The 18,374-nt window shown below is 44.2% G+C and overlaps 1 protein-coding gene across 1 annotated transcript in view; it reads left to right on the top strand.

Moving 5' to 3' along the window:
* The first annotated feature begins 2,570 nt into the window (after window positions 1-2,570).
* The window catches only part of MYO16 (myosin XVI), a 386,124-nt gene continuing 370,320 nt past the window's right edge, over window positions 2,571-18,374 (top strand). Inside the window, exon 1 of the mRNA XM_062619194.1 lies at window positions 2,571-2,618. The gene's annotated coding sequence lies outside the window, so the exon portion shown is untranslated. The remainder of the gene's footprint in view (window positions 2,619-18,374) is intronic.

The following is an 18,374-nucleotide window of genomic DNA, read 5'->3' on the forward strand; positions in this document are numbered from 1 at the left end:
AATGAATGAATGAATGAATGAATTGCAATAGCATGCTTGGTAGACTGCACACAGGTTGGAAATGATACTTAAGTCACATTCTGCTCATTTTGGAGTTTGAATAGATGCAATTAGCACCAGTGGGTGATCTTAGCTCACCATTACAAAGGTTTCACCCAAAATTAATACTTTTTGTTCCAAGTCACACAGAGTTATTTCTACAGTGAACATTACTAATGCAAAATATCTGTGGTGGAGAAATTTTTTGTTGCCTTCTAATTTGTGGCTTTACAAAAGTTGAGTTGTAAATGTTTTTACGTCAGCAAACTAATGAAAAGTAAAAAAAAAAATCTTCATATACATTGGATATAATGGTAAACTAACCTTTTAGGTCTTTTAATAGAGGAAGAATCAGCTTCAGAAGCAAAAGCAATATTAATATTTTAATTAAATATTGCCACTTTAGTGGAATAATTCAGCATTTTATTAAATTTTAGAATGACATTTTAATATGGGCTGCCTGCTGGAAGATGGTATGCTGACACAGGACAGTGCTGTGTCCTGCAAAGACACCTGGGCTAGCTTGGGTACAGGAACCACCACAGACCCAGCACTCCTGCTGAGACTACACTGCAATACAGATGTACACTGCACATGCTGTCAGTGCTAACGTTGAGAGCTTGGTACATATTTCTCCCTGGCACTGAAGTTTGGAGCTAGAGAATCAGGTGCAGAAGGAATGATCTGGGACACTGGGGGAATAGGAAGTTTAATGCCTTGCTCCAGCAGCTAGCATGACTTCTTCAAACAAGAAGTGAGGTCTTCCCTTTGCCTGGCAGCGTGTCCTAACCACAAAATAACAAAATGTTTCTTTCTCTAACAGTTCATTTATGCCATGCAAAGTAGGGTAGTATACATAGGCAAAGCAGATTTAAGGTCCACTCTCTTCCGAGTTCTTCCTATGTAGGTGAATTCCACCAGACAGTTAAGTCAAATCTGTGGCTGCCTGCTGCAGCCCAGGGGCACTCCCCATCTTCTCTCACTGGCACCACAGCTGCTCTCTGCTTCTTTCTCATATACCCAGCACTGACTCAGAAAGCCTGTTCAAGCAACTGAACTAGCTATGAAAAAAAGGTTTTGTTTCTTTCTATTTTGCTCCAACAGAAGAAGTGTCAGTAGCTGGACTTCCACCTTTAGGACCACAGATACCTCCAAAACCAGCTTAGCTGCACTGTAAAAGTACACTCTTAGGGAACGAAGTCTCCTTCTGTGGCATCTAAACCTTTCTGTGCTTTGTGTAAGTCACTTAGGCATGTTAAGATTTAGGGGCTTTTTTATCATAGCAGTGCTCCTGGTTCTCTTCTTCCAAAAGCTAAAAAAATTAATTGATCGTTCATTTCACAGTAACGTAGTTCTTAATGTTTTGTAACTTATTCAGCTTTCTCACTCTTGAGAAAGTCTTGCAGCTTGCAGAGATTTTACTGTACGTTTTGTCTCAGGTGAATCTCCACGACTTGCAACACAATTAGCCTTGTAAATAAACTTTTGGATGTCAGTGTTTGCAAGAGTGAGGCTTACCTCAGTACTACAGGCAACAATTTCCATTTGACTTGAAATGGTTGCTTTTAAGTAATAGTCTGATGTGTAAGATAGAATTAAGATACTTCAGTTTTGAAAAATGAACTGTAAAGAGATATGGATCTAGTAACTGAGGTGCTTTATACAGCTACTGTTTCATTTCCATTTCCGATGCCTAGCCTCTAGTCCCTTAAGGAAGGTGACTTTACAATAAAAATCCAGATGACACAGAAGTCAAAGGAAAAAAATACGCATCACAGAAGACTTCTAGGAAGTCCTTTCTACCTGAGACATCACTCTTTCTGGACTGAATGAAAATCAATAGGAAATGACAGATCTTACATATGAAAGTTGCTTACAGAGCTCAAGTTACCTATCTTGTAACAACTGATTATTTAGTGTTTTATCAACAAGCAAAGAGCCATAACAGGCCTGCCTCAGCCCCAGAGAGTTTCAGACCACTTTCTAAGAAAGCTCTTCAGCAAGACACTAAGGCGTGCACTGAGGCTTGAGGAAAAAGGAAATTGGATACTCCGTCACTGTTAGGCCAGAGGGCAGCCAGAATTCAAAGTCAAAGAGCCAGAAGACACCCTCTAGGCATTTAACATGCAGGAGGCTGAATGAGGGTCTAAATTTTGCTTCCTATATTACATGTCCCTAGAATAAAGCTATTCTGTGAGTACATTTCCTAAACAAGCACCTCAATCACAAAGCTAGACTAGGTTCTCCTTTTCTTTAGTCCTCATAGTTCCTTCACTCCTGCTTGTATGGCTTCAGCTTCCAGGCCCAGGAAAGAGTAGGCACTGCTCCCAACCTCCCCACCTGAATTTAATCTGCCTACAGGGACACTGAACGTTCAGACATTGGGTACTGAGACCCTAAAACTTCAGGTGAAGCTCATTGTGGTCAGGTTCATGATTGGCAGCTTGGGGTTCTCTGAAAAACTTGAGTGAATTCCAGAAGTGGGCTACTTGCACTTTGAGCTTTAAATGAGGCACAGGTAACCAACACTAAGTTGGTGAAGGTATCATCATCAGGAACTGTTCAAGACTCAGTGAGAGGTAAGCTAATACAGAGTTTATAGTCATTCATCAGTCTCAGAAAATAAATGCATTGGTGTGAATCAATAGATGTGTATGTTAGCTAAAAGTTAAGCAGGATTCTCACCTGTTCACACATGCCTTACCAGCCAGTCTCATTATTTGATAAGATGGCAAAAGACTTTTCCGTCACCAGGATTTGTGGCTTTGCTGCCTTTAAGGTTCTTTTGCAAGATTTCTTCTTGCAGTGCCAGCAAATACAGCACTGAAGCAGCAGAGTGTGAGCAAGCTGCTTATAGTACTGAGAAACAGATGCATGCAAGCTGCATGTAGTTTCCTAACTACAAACCTTGTAAGAAGTGCAGGTTTTGCCTCTATCTCACCGGGTGATAATTACGACGTTGCTAGCGTCTCTCTTTTGTTGGGTATTACGTGCCAGCAGATAATCAAGTGGGCCTTTGTTGTGCTGAGCTACATCCAGACTACTCCAATCCACACGCCTCCCCTCTTTCTTAGGGCAGTTCACCGAAGGGGAGGGAGAGGGGCGGACAACGAAGGTCGAAACCCAAAAGAGCCGCGGCGTGTCCCGCGGGGCTGCGTGAACACCGGGCGCGGCTGGTGGGGGCTGGAAAGGGCGGCACAGGGAGGGGTACGAGAGGTGCTCTGCGGTGTGCCCGGACGGGGAGTTGGTGCAAAGGGAGGGCGAACCTCGCTTGGACGACCCCTCCGCCCTCGGGGCGCCCCGCCAGGTAGTGGGGCGGGGCGGCGCAGTGAGAGCCGTCCCCCGGCTGCCCTGGCGCGGCCGGCAGCTGGGCAGCGCACCGCATCGCGGGGAGGCGTCTGTGAGAGGCAAGTAGGGAGGAGTGCCAGGGAGGCAGGCGGAGGCAGCACGGCGTGGCTCTGCACGGCGGAGCTGGGCGCACCGTGCTGCGAAGATAGACCACAGAGAGAGACTGCAAGTGTGCCGCGGCGCCGGGCCACGCCGCAGCCTCCTGTCGCCTCGCTTCGTCGTGCCTGGCACCAGCGGAAAGGAGACAAGAGGCGGTTCCCCCCGCCGTCTGCCCACGGGCCGCGTCCTCCGCGGTAAGAGCCGCCCTGGGAGGGGTTTCTGCGGAGCTGTCGGCACATTCTGCGGAGGGTGGTTTTTTGTTTTGTTTTGTTTTGTTTTTTTTTTTTTACTTCCCCCCCTCCTCTTTGTTTTCTCTCTCTGTCTGTGTCCTGCCCGGGGAGAGGCAGGAGCTGCCAGTGTTGCGGGTGGGGAAAGGTTGATCCAGTGGGTCACCGAGGTGCTTGGTTCAGTCCGCTCTTACTGTGCGCGGAAGTGAGAAAACTAACACAGGGTATGTGAGGTTTGCACTTTTCCTCACACCCAGCTCCTTTGTGGGTACACTATGGCGCTCCCCGAGCCTCCCGTTCGGGCGGAGAGGCTGATGCAAGCCGCCACCCCGTCGGTGGAAATCAGCGTTGACAGGATGAGAATTTTCAGCTAAACATTTTATTTCATTGGCCGTGTCAGTCGGTTAAATCCCGGTGTTGTGTGGGAGAGCGCCCACCGAATAGGTAAAGGAAGGGTGAAGGGCAATGCCGTGTGCTACGCTGGTTTCCATCAGCCCTCCTCAGGTGGGTCCTCGGCCCGTGTCCTCCTTAGCTGGAGGGATCCTCGAGCCCGCGTTTCACAGCAGGCGGGTGAGAGCCTGTGGGTCTTGCGTAAGGCTGGATACAAAAAAACCTTGGTTTGAAAGGGCTGCGGTTGTTGGCTTTTGGGAGCTTGATGGCTTCAGAGGCTTGCTATGGGGAGAGATTACTTTTTCTCCTCTCTGGGAAGGTACTGACTAACGTGCCAGAATAATGCAGGAAGAGGGGAGCAATGCAATTTAAGTTCTTGCACAGTGAGTTTATGAACTTTCTGTGGGAAACTTTGAAACAGGAAAAGTGAGAACATCAACCTGCAAAACACAAAGGTCAGCCCTGGAGCAGTGCAGGGGCGGAGTGTGATCACAGACCAGAGTATCCTGCCGTGGGTTGTATTTGGGCAGAATCCCAGGTAGATCATGGTTTCTTGTCTCCTTTTCCCACATCTTTGTAAGAGAGCATTTCTCCTGTTGAGCTCTGTATTCTCCATATATTCTGCTTATAGAGCCCTGTCTATACCAGTGTTATCAGTGTGTTGTACCAAAACCAAGCAGGCAGTGCTGTATTAGTAGTTTCTTAGGTGGTGCTTTACTTTGGGAATAGTGTTGTGGATGTAAAACCATTCCCTTTTGTGGAGAACAGACTAAATTTAGACTTCATTGCCAGCATCTGAGATGTGACCCAAGGGTAAAAAATCCCAAAAGGCCAGGGAAGTTCATTACGTATGTATGTATACAGATGTGTGTACAGTAGGTTCAAAGCAGTGGGACAAGTTCCCTTGGTTGGACTGTCGTTGCACAACAGCAGGGGTGCCATTAAAAGTATTGGTAAAAACCGGGATTAGGGTGATTGGTAGAGCAGAGCTCTGAACAGTTGCTGTGATTTTGTGTTGGAGCAGCTGTAAATCACATTATACAAAGAGAAAGCCAGTCCTTGGCCTCAAGAGATGACACAGGTACAGCAAGCAGTAACAGGAAGGAACAGAGGGCAAGCCGTTTGTCTAGTATTATGTAGGTTAGGCCAGAACTGAAAGTTTCCAGACTGAAACTGGCTTTATATATTCTGTCTTTGTTAGAATACTTTTTCATAATGAACTTTTTTTTTTTCCAATAATGGAGTAATTTTGCAATTACTAGCAATAATGTTTGATGTACAGTATGCAGAGCACGTATTTAATGTGGAAAATGAATAAATGTTGAAGATCTTCAAACTGGGAGATCAAAATGCTTCTAACTGGAAGTGCACAAAATTACTTGAATAAATCTACCTATGGTATAGTGTATTCTTTAATTGTACGGTGGTGATTAAATGCAGCTTGAGTTCCTTGGGATTTGTAATGCTGGTTGACGAAACTGACCATCATGAAACACTGGTTTATTGTGCTGCTTAGAAATAGCTCTTGCATTTTGTGCTAGCATGATGTTACTTTAAGTAGTACCATTATTTCAAACCAGTTTAATAAGATGAAAAGCATTTGGCGTTCACTCCTCTAAAACAACATTTTAGTGCTAAATTCATATCCTTGCTCAAAGGTACCTATAAAATACCATGCTTATGTAGGGTGTTGAACCAAGAAAAATAGACATCTGGATTAAAGCTGTCTTAAAACATTTTTGTCATGAAGCGACAATAGAACAGCAGTTTAAACCACACTTTTCCGCTTTTGGAGGGGAATGATTTCTTCACCTTAGACATGGAAACTGACCATGTAATCGTGAGGTAAGTGGCCGTAATAAATGGGATGCTTTCATGAGATGAATTACGGGTTTGAACATGAGCCTCTTCATCTCACCTGATTGTCCTAACGAGTTGTTTTAGAGTGATTCCCACGTGTTTCTTTCACAAAAAGATGTGCTGAAATACACAGTTTGAATATATGTGTTCACACACAGAGTGTTGTCTTGTTCTATTTTGAGATACAGCAGAAAATATTCTTCCAATCTGAATAATGCTTTTATCCAGATTTTCATGAACATGACTTTATCTAGTTCTGTAAAAAAGGTCACAATAGCAAATTTCTCATCTGCCTTAAAAACCCAACCAAACAAAAAATCCCAAACAACAGCCCACAACAAAACAAACCCCAAACAAGCAGTATGGTCCAAAGACACTTTGTACAGTCAGTACTATCTCAAGTAAAGCCTGCATGTTGGCTTGTTACTGTCTTGCTGATCATAGCCTAGCAAACCTCACTTTCATGTTCTCGTTTTTTTTTCCACATGGTCTTCTTTGTGCTATAAACTGTTAAGGTAATTATAGCTAATGAACACGGGAAAATGCTGTCATCCAGCACAAAATTAGCAATAACAGGGAATGCAGTTGATGATGTCTGGAAATACCGTGTTGTCTCATGCTGTCAACAACAACAGCTGCTGGAGATACTTGCCATTTTGTGGGCCAGACCTGCTGGCTTACGACTCTGCCAAGTTCATGTGAAATGCAGCTTGTTGCATCTTTCTGAAAAGGACAGCAGATACTTTTTCAGCTCAGTAAGGTGAAAGAACCTTCCTAGCAGACAGCTAACTCTAACCTTTGCACTTAGATTTGTTAATTTTCCCTAAGGTGTGCGCTTCATGTGGTGCCAAGCCTAGCTCTTCATTTGAATTGTTTAGCTTCTTATGAAACATGTCACAGCAGTCAAATAAACATCAATATGTGTGTGTGTGTGTATATATCTGGCTAGTCACACAGCCTTTTTGTGGAGTAATTGTTAATACATCATGCTGTGTTTCATGCCTGAAAGTGTGTATATTCCTGGCCTGTTTTATTGCACATACAGAAGAGGAAGGTTAGATAATGGATTTTTGGTTTTGTTCCTTCTTTCTGAATGTTTCACTTTAGAATGTCACTCTTGCTAATTCTGGGAACTGTTAATGCAAACATTATGTCTGTTTGGTCAGACAAAGTTTTTTTTTTTTTCTTCCCTAAAGTATTTGAAAACATGGAAGTAAGCTGTGAAACCTGAAGTGTATGACCAGATCTTTATTGTTCCAGTGCTAGGTCTTGGCTAGTGGGTAAGCTGGTATCTGTGGTCGTCATGTTTTCCCCTAAATTACATCCTAAATTCACAATACCATTCAGAGAAAGGCTTTTATTTTGACAAAACTTGATCTTTCTGTCAAAACACCCAGGACAGCTCTGGATATCTCCAGTATGAATGAATATTTGAATACAGAGGGTTGGATGTATCCACTGGAAGAGAACTGAGGTTATTGTAAGTTGCAGTAGGGGAAAAATAATAGATACATAAAAAATCATTACTGTGTGGTGCTTCAGGAAGAGAATGACTGTGTTTCTTGTTTTGTTTTGTTTTCCTAATGGATATAGCAAATACATATGTTTTTCAGGGGTAGTTGCTGTGGTATAAAACAAAAGGGGACATTAAAAGGTGGACTAAATGAAAACTAAATGATACCAACAATGAGGCCTCAGGTAAATGGCTTCAGGGTGTTTGAAATAACTGTGAGTTTTGAATCATACATAGAGAAGTAGCTGGTTATTTCCAGACATGCTAAAAATGCGTTGTCCCTCTTTGGAATAAATGTATGTCTAGGGTAAGGTATCAAATCTTAACTTCTAATGCCCTTAAAAAGATGGGAGAGCAGCACATGCATTTTCAGCAGCGCAAGGGTGACACCTGTGTTGACTCAGAGATACGGGCACTACGGTAACCAAGTTGGTATTTCTGTTGCTTTTAGGCATAAACTGCTCTCATCTGAGCTGGTGGGAGAAATAGTAGGTTCTGAAGAGAAAATACAAAGTCTTTCAAAATGCAGCCTTTCCTTTAGCAGCTGAAAGGTATTTGAGGTTACCCAGCAAATCACTTAAATCTTTTTCTTCCTCCCTTGGTGAAAACTGCTAAGATGGCACAACTGGGTTTGTTGTGGAATATGTCTGGCAATGAGGGGCTGCTGCTCAAAGATTGTCTAAAGGTAACTGGGCAATGTGATCTGAGTCCGTAGAGAGATACTGGAAGCTAGCTCTGTCTCAGAGGCATGCATGCAAGTATTCCTTGTAGGCATCTAAAGTATGTTGCAGCCCTGGCACAAGCGTGTAACAACCATACCAGGTAGTAAATTGAGGTGACTGAGAAGATGCTGTTTGTGGTTCAGAAGACAGTTTTTGTGATGGTTGATGTCATAGTGGGAGTGAGATGTTCCATACAAATAGAAATTCTTTTGTCACATGAAGCAGCGTTCAGTGGACTTGAAATAAACTGGTGCAGTGCTGCCAGAAAAACAAACAGAAAAAAACACCCCAAACAAAACGCACCTAAAAACCCCAAAATAAAAGTGGTTTTTGTTTTGTTACGTAAAGAGCATTGCATCTGCTCTTCTGAGATCACAGGTGACTCTGGTTTGACATTAGAGTAAGATACAAAATGTTTGGAAAGATTATGGGATGCATGAAATATCAATATAGTTGTGGTGGGTTTTTTTGAAGAAGTATGTGTCAAGTAAATGGGCTATAAAGGAATTGTAACTGTTGCTGTTTGTAGCAGTAGTTTACTGTGGAGCAATTCTCAATTGAAATGCCTTTTGTGTCAGGTGCTGTTTTATTAGGTGTAATAAACAAAAGCATCTATTAATTTATTTTAGGGGCTTAGAAATACCATGTAGGAGGAGGGAAGACAGGATAGTGTTGATAGTTTTATATTTTTATGGCATCAGCAGCTAAATCCCATCATGGGAGCTTAATTTGAGCAAGTGCCCAGGCTGCCTATGTAATCAAAGGAGAGAGATGAAATGACCTGCTTGTGGTAAGTATCTGAGTGTATGGCCACGACTCTCTGCTATGCCTCTCTGATGTCGAAGAAGATGGGCATAGGAGTCCTTGCCTGTACCTGCACAAATCAAATGAGGTCTCTTTCCAGAAGAGAGTACTGTGGGTGCTTAATGTTTCCCTGGTAGTGTCCTGGATGTCAGCTGGAAGGGAAAGTTTGGGCAGTCTGTCTGATCTAGCTTATAGATAAAAATGCAGTGTGTCCTAATTAGGAGGTTTATTTAAGGAACATTAGTGATTTAACAGCCTGACCTAATTGCTCGTAAGCTTCTTGCTAATTTTGTAGTTGGCACTGGAGCAAGACTTTTTACGGAAAATACACCCTTAAGGAAATCAGAACCACTAGCTCCCAGTACTCAGAGAACTTTATTTCTGTGACAATGTTCTATAGACAACACCTATAAGGAAATATTGCTATTTGTTCTATTCTTACATGATGGCAAGCATGGATAATGTGCCAAGTGTTTGCAAAAACCTATTATAGTCAGTTCTCACAACCAAAATGACTCTGGCTTTAGAACATCCATCTGTAGGATTGCGTTCTGCTCAGGTATTACCTAATAGAGAAAGTGTGCTTGAATCACTTCATACCACAGTTATCTCTGGCCTTCTAAGGGTGAGGAGAAGGGCTTGGGGTGTAGCCAGGGTGTGCTGGCTGTGTGCTCTTGCACTTTATAGCAGTCAAGACAGCTTTGTATAAACATAGATGGTAAGGTGCAACTTGAAGCAGCCATAAGCCCACTCTAAAATGTAGCATGGCCTTACTGTTCTTGTAGCTTGCTTCCAGGTAATCTATATAGCATGTTTCAGTGGAACAGAGAACTTGGTAGAGAATATCCTGGCGCATGAAGCAGGTGGTCATAGAAGTTCGCTTCTCAGAGAAGGTCTCTCAAGTATTCGCTTAATTTTGATAAGCAGACTTGATTTTTCCAGGGACTGATAAATCTGACTGATCTTTAGCTCTGGAAGGTAGTTTATGTTTTGCAGAACTAAAACCTAATAATTTTGCTGTTTTTTAAATACTAGGGTTTTGATGGTTGTGAAGATAGGGAGCTTTGTAGCCAGTCTGGAGTAATGTAATATAAAAAAGGTCTGGAGAGAGAGATCTGTTCATTAGTTTAATAGATGCAGCTGGAAAAGAAACAAACAAGCTCTCAGGCTCAGAATACCTTATTCCCTTGTTGAACTGATGACACAGTTGAGCCTAAAAGCTTGTAACTTGTTTTTATTGCACAACAATTGCGGTAGGCTTTTAAACTAATCTTTTTTGTAAAAGAAAATGGCTTGCCTATAGGCGGAGCTGCTGTGTGCTTGGGGGCCACTGGGCATGGATATGTGTGTTTTAATGCAAAAACAGTTGGAGTTGCTTCAGCATGTGAGATTGTGTCCTGGGCTCATGATTCCTCAGTCCTGTCACATTTCTTCCTTTCTCAGCAGGAAATGCTTGTCTACATCCCAGTGTGCCAACACAGCCATATAAAGAAAAGGATACAAAAACACTGCAAGCTACTCTGCTTCCACTTCCTTCCACAGATGCTGTTTTTGATGTCAAGTGGTCCAGTACTTCCTTGACCCTTTTCACTGAATGTATTTTAGTGTCAAATAAGTTGGCTCTCACTTTAGTCCCAGGTTCAAGTCTCCTGATTGTTCGCACTGCATATATGCTAATTAATTCAGTATCCCTACCAGAGATAGAGAAGTATTTTCTTCTGAAGAGGGGTGGGTGGGAGGGGAAAAAGGCATTGTTGGCTGTCTAATTTGTTTCAAGGTCTGCTCTGGACTAACAGTATGGGTACAGACCTTGCCAAGTTTGGCTTCCTCTGCCTGGGACGTTTCTCTAGCACTCTCCCAGGAGGTCTTCTGACCTTAACTGCCCTCTCATGCCTGTGATAGAAAGAGCTTGGAAATACTACTGAGTGTCAGATCTAGCTGGGTTTTAATACAAGCACTGCCAGAGGAGAGATCCTAACCCCAGTGGTGGCTGTTCCTTACTATGCAGAGGAGTAAGTGGGTAGTGACAGCATCAGTAGTTTTATTCCCATTCAGTATCAAGTGAGATTTTGGCATTAAATCATCTTTTCTTTGCTTACAGACATGTTCTTTTCCTTCATGTGAAAGGACATGTGGGCACATGCAGCACACAGGAGCTGAAGGGTACTCTAATAGTCAAGTATTTAGAGATCAAACCTGTTCATCAGGGTGGGGAATACTCTCTCAGTGAATAAAGGCTGAGGAAGCAAAGATGGTTTGTGGTAACTTTCACCCACAGAGACTTTATAGCTTCACAATATGAGCAATTTTTATTTCTATATTTTGTCTGTTGGTGTAACTACTACCCAGGCCTTCTGAATTTATGCTTGTGTTCGTACTTCTTTGTTGCAGCTACTGCCTTCCAGAATGCTGAGGGGTTTTTGTTCTCTCTAAAAAAGTGCTGTTTTATTCCTTGGTATGGGACTTCTGGATTTGTGGTTGTTTTCTGCCCTCCCTTATAGTCTAACAGAGGATGTTTGAGGACAATGTTACATCTACTTTACAAAGCTTTAATAAAAGGCATTGGATTGGGGTAACTGTGCAGTTGTTGAAGAAAGAGGAATGCTGGGCATGCAGAAGAAGAGCCTGCACCAGCTGCACAGCATCACTGTGGCTGCTGCTGCTGAAGCTGTCCATGGGCTGCAGCACCCCTGTGTTTCTCTGCCCCATGGAAGTTGTGTTCCAGAAGACCTGAATACCCGATCAGTAAGTATCTAGTTACCAACAGTGCAAACAGGCAGATTAAGGTGGTTTTACTACGTTGTTTGTATAGTTTTCTAAAAGTGGAAACTACCACTTTCAAGCTTTTTCTCCTCATTAGTTTTAAATGCAGCTAATGCAAGTAATGTCTGACAGAGCAGTCAAATGTCCTCATTATTTGATGAGGATGTTGGAATGCAGTAGCACTTCAAAGCCTTCAGGGTTTGGTGGCCTAGGTCCTGTACAGATGTGTAATAAATAACAGTCCCTGCTCCCCAAAAAGCTTTCTATCAGATGATGAGAGAAGAGCAAGGGCAAATTAGGTACTGTCTACAGGGACAAATGAGATAGCAAATACAACTTAAGCCGGAGGTGTTTCATTAGCGAAGAACACATTTCATTTCTGTTTTTCTGCTGTATATAGTAAGCTGTTGTCGTGGTTTAAACCCAGTCAGGTAACTCGTTCGCTCACTTCCCCCCCTTTTCTTGCCCTCCCCCTGCTCTCGGAGGGACGGAGAGGAGAATCGAAAAGAATGCAACTCCCACGGGTTGAGATAAGAACAGTTTAGTAACTAAGGTATAACACAAATCACTACTGCTACCACCAATGATAATAATGATAAAGGAAATAACAAGGGAAGAGAATACATCATCTCACCACCAGCCGACCGATAACTCGCCCCCCAAGCCCGACCAAGCTCTGACCGATACCTCCTCCAACCCTGCAGTCCCCCAGCCCTTCCGGCTAACTCCCCGTTACATCCTGGGCATGACGTGCTGTGGTATGGAATACCTCTTTGGCTAACTTGGGTCAGGTGTCCTGTCTCTGCTTCCTCCTGGCTCCCCCTCCTCCCTGGCAGAGCATGAGGCTCACAAAGTCCTTGGCCAAACCAAAACATCGCTTGTTATCAGCTCTGTTCCCGAACTGAAAGTCAAAACATTGCACTGCACCAGCTACCAAGAAGGGGAAAAATGACTGCTACTGCTGAACCCAGGACATTATCCACCCCTTATTCCATACCATTCACGTCATGCTCAGATCCCACATTTTCAATATACCATCACTCTTATCTCGGTGCACTCTTAACTTAGTGCATGGACCAGTCCCTATAAAGCTGCTGAGTCCATCTGGTCCATGATGTCAGGCTCCATCTCTTGTAACAGTCTTCCAGAGCAGGAGAGACTGTGTACAGTGTTCACACTCGTGAATAACCTGGGCAATAGTGTCCATTGCTAAGTCCACCCCTCGATCATGAGTCCATCTCTGTGTTGCATCTCTGCTCTGATGGCCTGAAGTGCATTGGGCCCACCAGGCTCAAAATAATTCACTGTCCCCTTCAGCAGTTTCTGCAGCTTGTTGCTGGGGACTCCATACAGCTGCCTTCCATCTCCGATGCTTCCAAAGCACTGGAGGGGCCCAGTGGACTAGATACTTGCCCATACTGTCCCACACGCCCTGCCACTCATCACTGTCCAGCCTTGGAGAAAACCTCTTGGTCCCCCTATATCCTCGTCTAACCCCAGACAAGACCCAAACCTGACTCTGCTTAACTTTTGAGATCAGACAAAATGGTTGTGGGTAGCACACAGTCTGTGTGTGTGCCAACATGCTGATCCCCATCACAATCAGCAGGCAGGTCCCAAGGACACCCAAAGGCCATTCAAAACCTTCAGAACTCTCACACGATGCTGCTGTACTTGTCACTGGGGCTGGTGTAGCTGCTGTGCTTGCCGGCTCTCCCACCGCCAGCTTCTCTTTTCCTGAGTTCAGCTCTTCCTCCTCTGCCTTGCTGGGAAATGCTGCGTGGTCTCCTGCATCCTCCTGGGGCTCGGCGGGCGGCTTCCGGGAAATGCTCTCGGCCGTCGCGGGGCTCGGCTCGGCCGCGGGGCTGGGCTCCTCCGCGGGGCTGGGCTCCTCCGCGGGGCTCGGTTCCTCCGCGGGGCTGGGCTCTTCCGCGGGGCTCGGCTCTTCCGCGGGGCTCGGCTCCTCCGCGGGGCTCGGTTCTTCCGCGGGGCTCGGCTCGGCCGCGGGGCTGGGCTCCTCCGCGGGGCTCGGCTCCTCCGCCGCCTTCTCCCGCTGCTCGGCAGCCGCCTCCTTCTGCTCCTCGACCGCCCCGACCTCCTCCACCGGCAGCCGTCCCCTCGCGGCCTCCGGCCCCGCTCCCGCCGCCGCTTGGTCCCCGGGGCCGCTCTCCCGGGCCGGTTCGGCTGCCGCCGGCTCCCGGGGCCGCTCCCCCTCGGCTCCCCGCAGCCTCACGAAGATGGAGAGTAGGGCGAGGGCCAGGGCGGTGAAGAGCAGCCGGACGGCCAGGTACAAGTCCACGGCCACGTCCGTCCCGCCCTGCTGCTGGAGCCCGCCCGTATTACAAGCCATTGCCATAAAGCACAGTGAGACAAGAACCTTAGCCCAGGCCCCATACTTGATAAACACTATCACAGCAAATACCGGCTCTACGTAAGTTACAACATTCTGAAGCTGTGAGATCAAGCGAAACAACTCTGAGACCCAATAAATCAGCATTGTGACGAGTGACTATTAATCCAGTCAAATCTGTCGTTATCTCAACCCTTCGTGCCCCACGTTGGGCGCCAAAAAGAATTGTCGTGGTTTAAACCCAGTCAGGTAACTCGTTCGCTCACTTCCCCCCCTTTTCTTGCCCTCCCCCTGCTCTCGGAGGGACGGAGAGGAGAATCGAAAAGAATGCAACTCCCACGGGTTGAGATAAGAACAGTTTAGTAACTAAGGTATAACACAAATCACTACTGCTACCACCAATGATAATAATGATAAAGGAAATAACAAGGGAAGAGAATACATCATCTCACCACCAGCCGACCGATAACTCGCCCCCAAAGCCCGACCAAGCTCTGACCGATACCTCCTCCAACCCTGCAGTCCCCCAGCCCTTCCGGCTAACTCCCCGTTACATCCTGGGCATGACGTGCTGTGGTATGGAATACCTCTTTGGCTAACTTGGGTCAGGTGTCCTGTCTCTGCTTCCTCCTGGCTCCCCCTCCTCCCTGGCAGAGCATGAGGCTCACAAAGTCCTTGGCCAAACCAAAACATCGCTTGTTATCAGCTCTGTTCCCGAACTGAAAGTCAAAACATTGCACTGCACCAGCTACCAAGAAGGGGAAAAATGACTGCTACTGCTGAACCCAGGACAGCTGTAATTAAACTAAATAGATCTTAATGTTTTAAATGCTATAAATATATAGGATTTTTAAGGTCAGTTCAGTGCCAGTGAGTAGGACAGAATTTCGCAGCTATCCAAGAGCAAGGGCCACAGAACATACAGTGCCCTGGGAGTGGAGAAGGGAAGGGTAATGTTGGTCTACTTTTAAGGGACAAAGCAGTGATTCTGGTCAGGTTGTCTGCTGATCTGTCAAGTTGTGCATGACCCTTTCATGAAATATAGTGACTTGCATGGCAGATTTGTCCTCCCTAGTTTAAGCACAATGAGGGTGACGGGCCACAGCAGCTTTGCATCATTTTGTCAGATCTAGCAATCACAGAAACCTGCATGCTGCCAAGACAAGCACTATGGGCCCTTTTATCACCTACCCTTGAGTCTTGATTCAGTGCAGCGTCCTCTTCTTCACTGTGGATGAGAAAGTCTGAAAGGGCAGTGTGAGGTTGTGGGGTGCTGTGGCTTGCTGTGCACATTCCAGAACGGTTATTTGTGGTGTTAAACAGGCTGGCAATTTGGAATGGTGAAGGATGGGCCTGGATGTTTTCCTGTATCCATGCTTAAGTGTTAGCTGATCTTGTTGGAAAGGAAGGACAGCAACGTTGTGTGTCTGCTGTTGCAGCATATTTGCTGAGCTCAGTTATGGATGAAGCTGTTTCTCTTTTATTTGGTCCTGCCTGTGGGCTGGCTGCGCACATGTGAATTCCTTCTCAGTTCAAACACATCAGTTCTCACAGAGCTTGCTGCTTAGGAGAGGCACATCTAGTTCACAAAAGATACAGTTTTGGTTATAGAACATGAGGTTGGACCCAAAGCCCCATGTTGGTGGGGCTAGAAAATATTTGTGTAGTTCTGCTGCTTTCTGCATCTTTCTTCTATTGTTTCTGCATTTTTGGCTTTATTCCTTGTTGGTAAGGTGTCAGCAATTCATGGATACACCTGTAAGAATAAGTTAGCAATGACTATTATTTGGTCTCGTTTTGTTGTCACTCCCTACTTTCACAAAAGCTTATCAAAAGAGGTCAGGGAATTTTATCAGGATCAAGTATAATACAAAATAGCCTTTTGCTTTGGTGTTTAAGCACAGAACATGGTGGGAGTTCTGCTAACCTGGGAACTGGCGAGACTGAACAATTTGTGACACTCTATGTATAGTATAATAACAGATTTCAAATTGCTCTCAAACCCCTTCATTTATTCTTGCTAGTTTAAAAAAATCTCTGGGTTTGCAGATTGTTTCATATTGGCACTTGTTAAATTTCAGCCAATGTCTGACAGCTGAAAACTGCAAGTGCTGTTTCCAGCTCCCAGCTGATGCAGCCACTGGCTACTGATGACCTTTCCTCTTCCACAGACATAATGGTTCGGGAGTGAGATAAGGTATATTAAAGGAAAACAGAAAGAAAACCAATCCCGGTCCGTACTGCCCATCCTTCATTTTGCAACTTCTGTGGCTGTTTTTGTGAAAATGAAGGCAGTGACCAGTTGTGGTTCTTTGCTTTCAAACCACATTTAAATGTCTTTTCAGTATTGTTCTTTTAAAGTGCTGTCATGACTGCTGAAAATGAAGACATGAATGAAGGCTAAAGTGCCTGTCAATACAACAAAAATAAATAATTGTAACTGAGATAAATGGCTAAACTTATTCCTGTTAAAAGTTATTTCTAGTATGATTTTTAGTATTATTCCAGTAACTAGTGTTGGATCAAGGATTTCCTTGGATTAGTATATTGTGATCTTTCTTCTTTCCCTCACCCCCTTAAATGGTGTGGCTTCTTCCTGCAGGGACTTGATGGCAAATCATCTCAAGTCAATTTGTTAGTTTCCTAAGCAGTGCTGAGCAGACTGTAGCTGTTCTCATTAGCTTTCTTATTGCCTAATTGTCAGCACAAACCTCTTGAGGACCTGTTTGTAACATGAGTATGTCTTGATTTGTTTAATATACATTTTTATCTAGTCGTGGGGATGGCATTTAACTGTGCTCTGGTTTGTGAATCCTTTGTGAATTAGGCTTAAGTGACCAAAATCAATTGAAAATGTCTAAAGACTTAGTGTGATTGACGGACATGGCTCTGTTTACAGACTGACTAGGTTTTAAAAGAGTTCAAGGTTTGCTCAAGCAGCAGGCTACAGGGTTATTTACTTCTAAGGAAAGAATTTCTGTTATCTGTTCTTTATCAGCACATGCTGAAGCACACTTTTGTTCTTTCTTCGTTTGTGAATTTAATGATACTGACATAGCAGTTCAGAGCAGCTTACATGATGGAAGACTGATACTGTAGCATTCTCTGATGTTGCTTTGGTAGCTAATTTCTTCTGGATTTTCTTTCAAAAGGGTTCTCATTCTGACAGCTGATACTGAGGTCTGACCTGTTTAGTTGTTCTGGAAGATGCTGGAAATTGCCTTTTTTTGGCTTTTTTTGTTGTTGTTGTTTCTTTTGCACACCCACCCCCCCCCCCCTTTTTTTTTCCCCTTGGTGTAGTCACAGCTGTAGAAACTTGCTAGATATTTCTCAACAAATTGGGAATTAAGCACACTAATTTCCATGGACTGGGTATTCTTGGGGAAAAAAGTAATGTAATCCAAGAAATGAGAATCCCTTAAAAGGACTGACAGTCCTTTTAAACAAAGAGTACTTTCTTTGTTTATTTTCCCTACAAAGGGCAATAGCTTATATTGCTGCAAACGTGTTTTAAGGTGTTCACAAAATCAATTTAAGGGGTGAAAAATCCTGAGATTATCTATGGAATTGCTTGAGCATGTAATAGTCAAAATCTGCTTTAAATATTTTATCAAGGTAGCACTGATAGTTTCACTGTGAATTGTGTATATCCTGGGAAGGTGAGAGGATTGTTTATTGATAAGTTCACTGAACCATGCTTAGTTAATGCACCAGTGGTGCATCAGAGTCAAAGATGTATTTAGGCTATATTTTAACTTAAAATGAAAGTATCAATACTATAAATATGACTAATGTACTCTGGGATGAGGTTGGCCATCTTCTCTCAATTCTACCTTATGGCATGGGAAGAGAGCAAGTGAAAAATGTGTGTATGTGGCTTTTTTTGTTTTGTTTCAATCACAACATTGACCAGCAGCACTTTGAGCCTTTGTGCTCCAGAAAATGAAAGCATAAGCAGTCTATACTTGTGACATGACAAATGGAGCCACCATTTCAATCTCCCCTAACATGCTAATCACAGAGCTCAGTCAGTGCTGGAGTGCATTATACCCCCATCACATAAGTTAAAGCATTCATTGGTGCTGGATATGGCTTCCCCCAGTGCTGCTTAAGACTTTTCCCCATTTGTAACTGTGACAATATAGATTTGGGTTGGAAGGGACCTTAAAGCTCATCTACTTGCAAACCCCCTGTCAGGGGCAAAGGACTCCTTCCACTAGGCCACGTTACTCACAGCCTTGTGTTTATCATCCTCAAAC

This window comes from Pezoporus occidentalis, unplaced genomic scaffold (assembly GCF_034315485.1).
Source record: "Pezoporus occidentalis ecotype Australia unplaced genomic scaffold, CSIRO_AGI_Poc_V1 ctg105, whole genome shotgun sequence".
In the NCBI taxonomy this organism is placed as follows: Eukaryota; Metazoa; Chordata; class Aves; order Psittaciformes; family Psittacidae; genus Pezoporus; species Pezoporus occidentalis.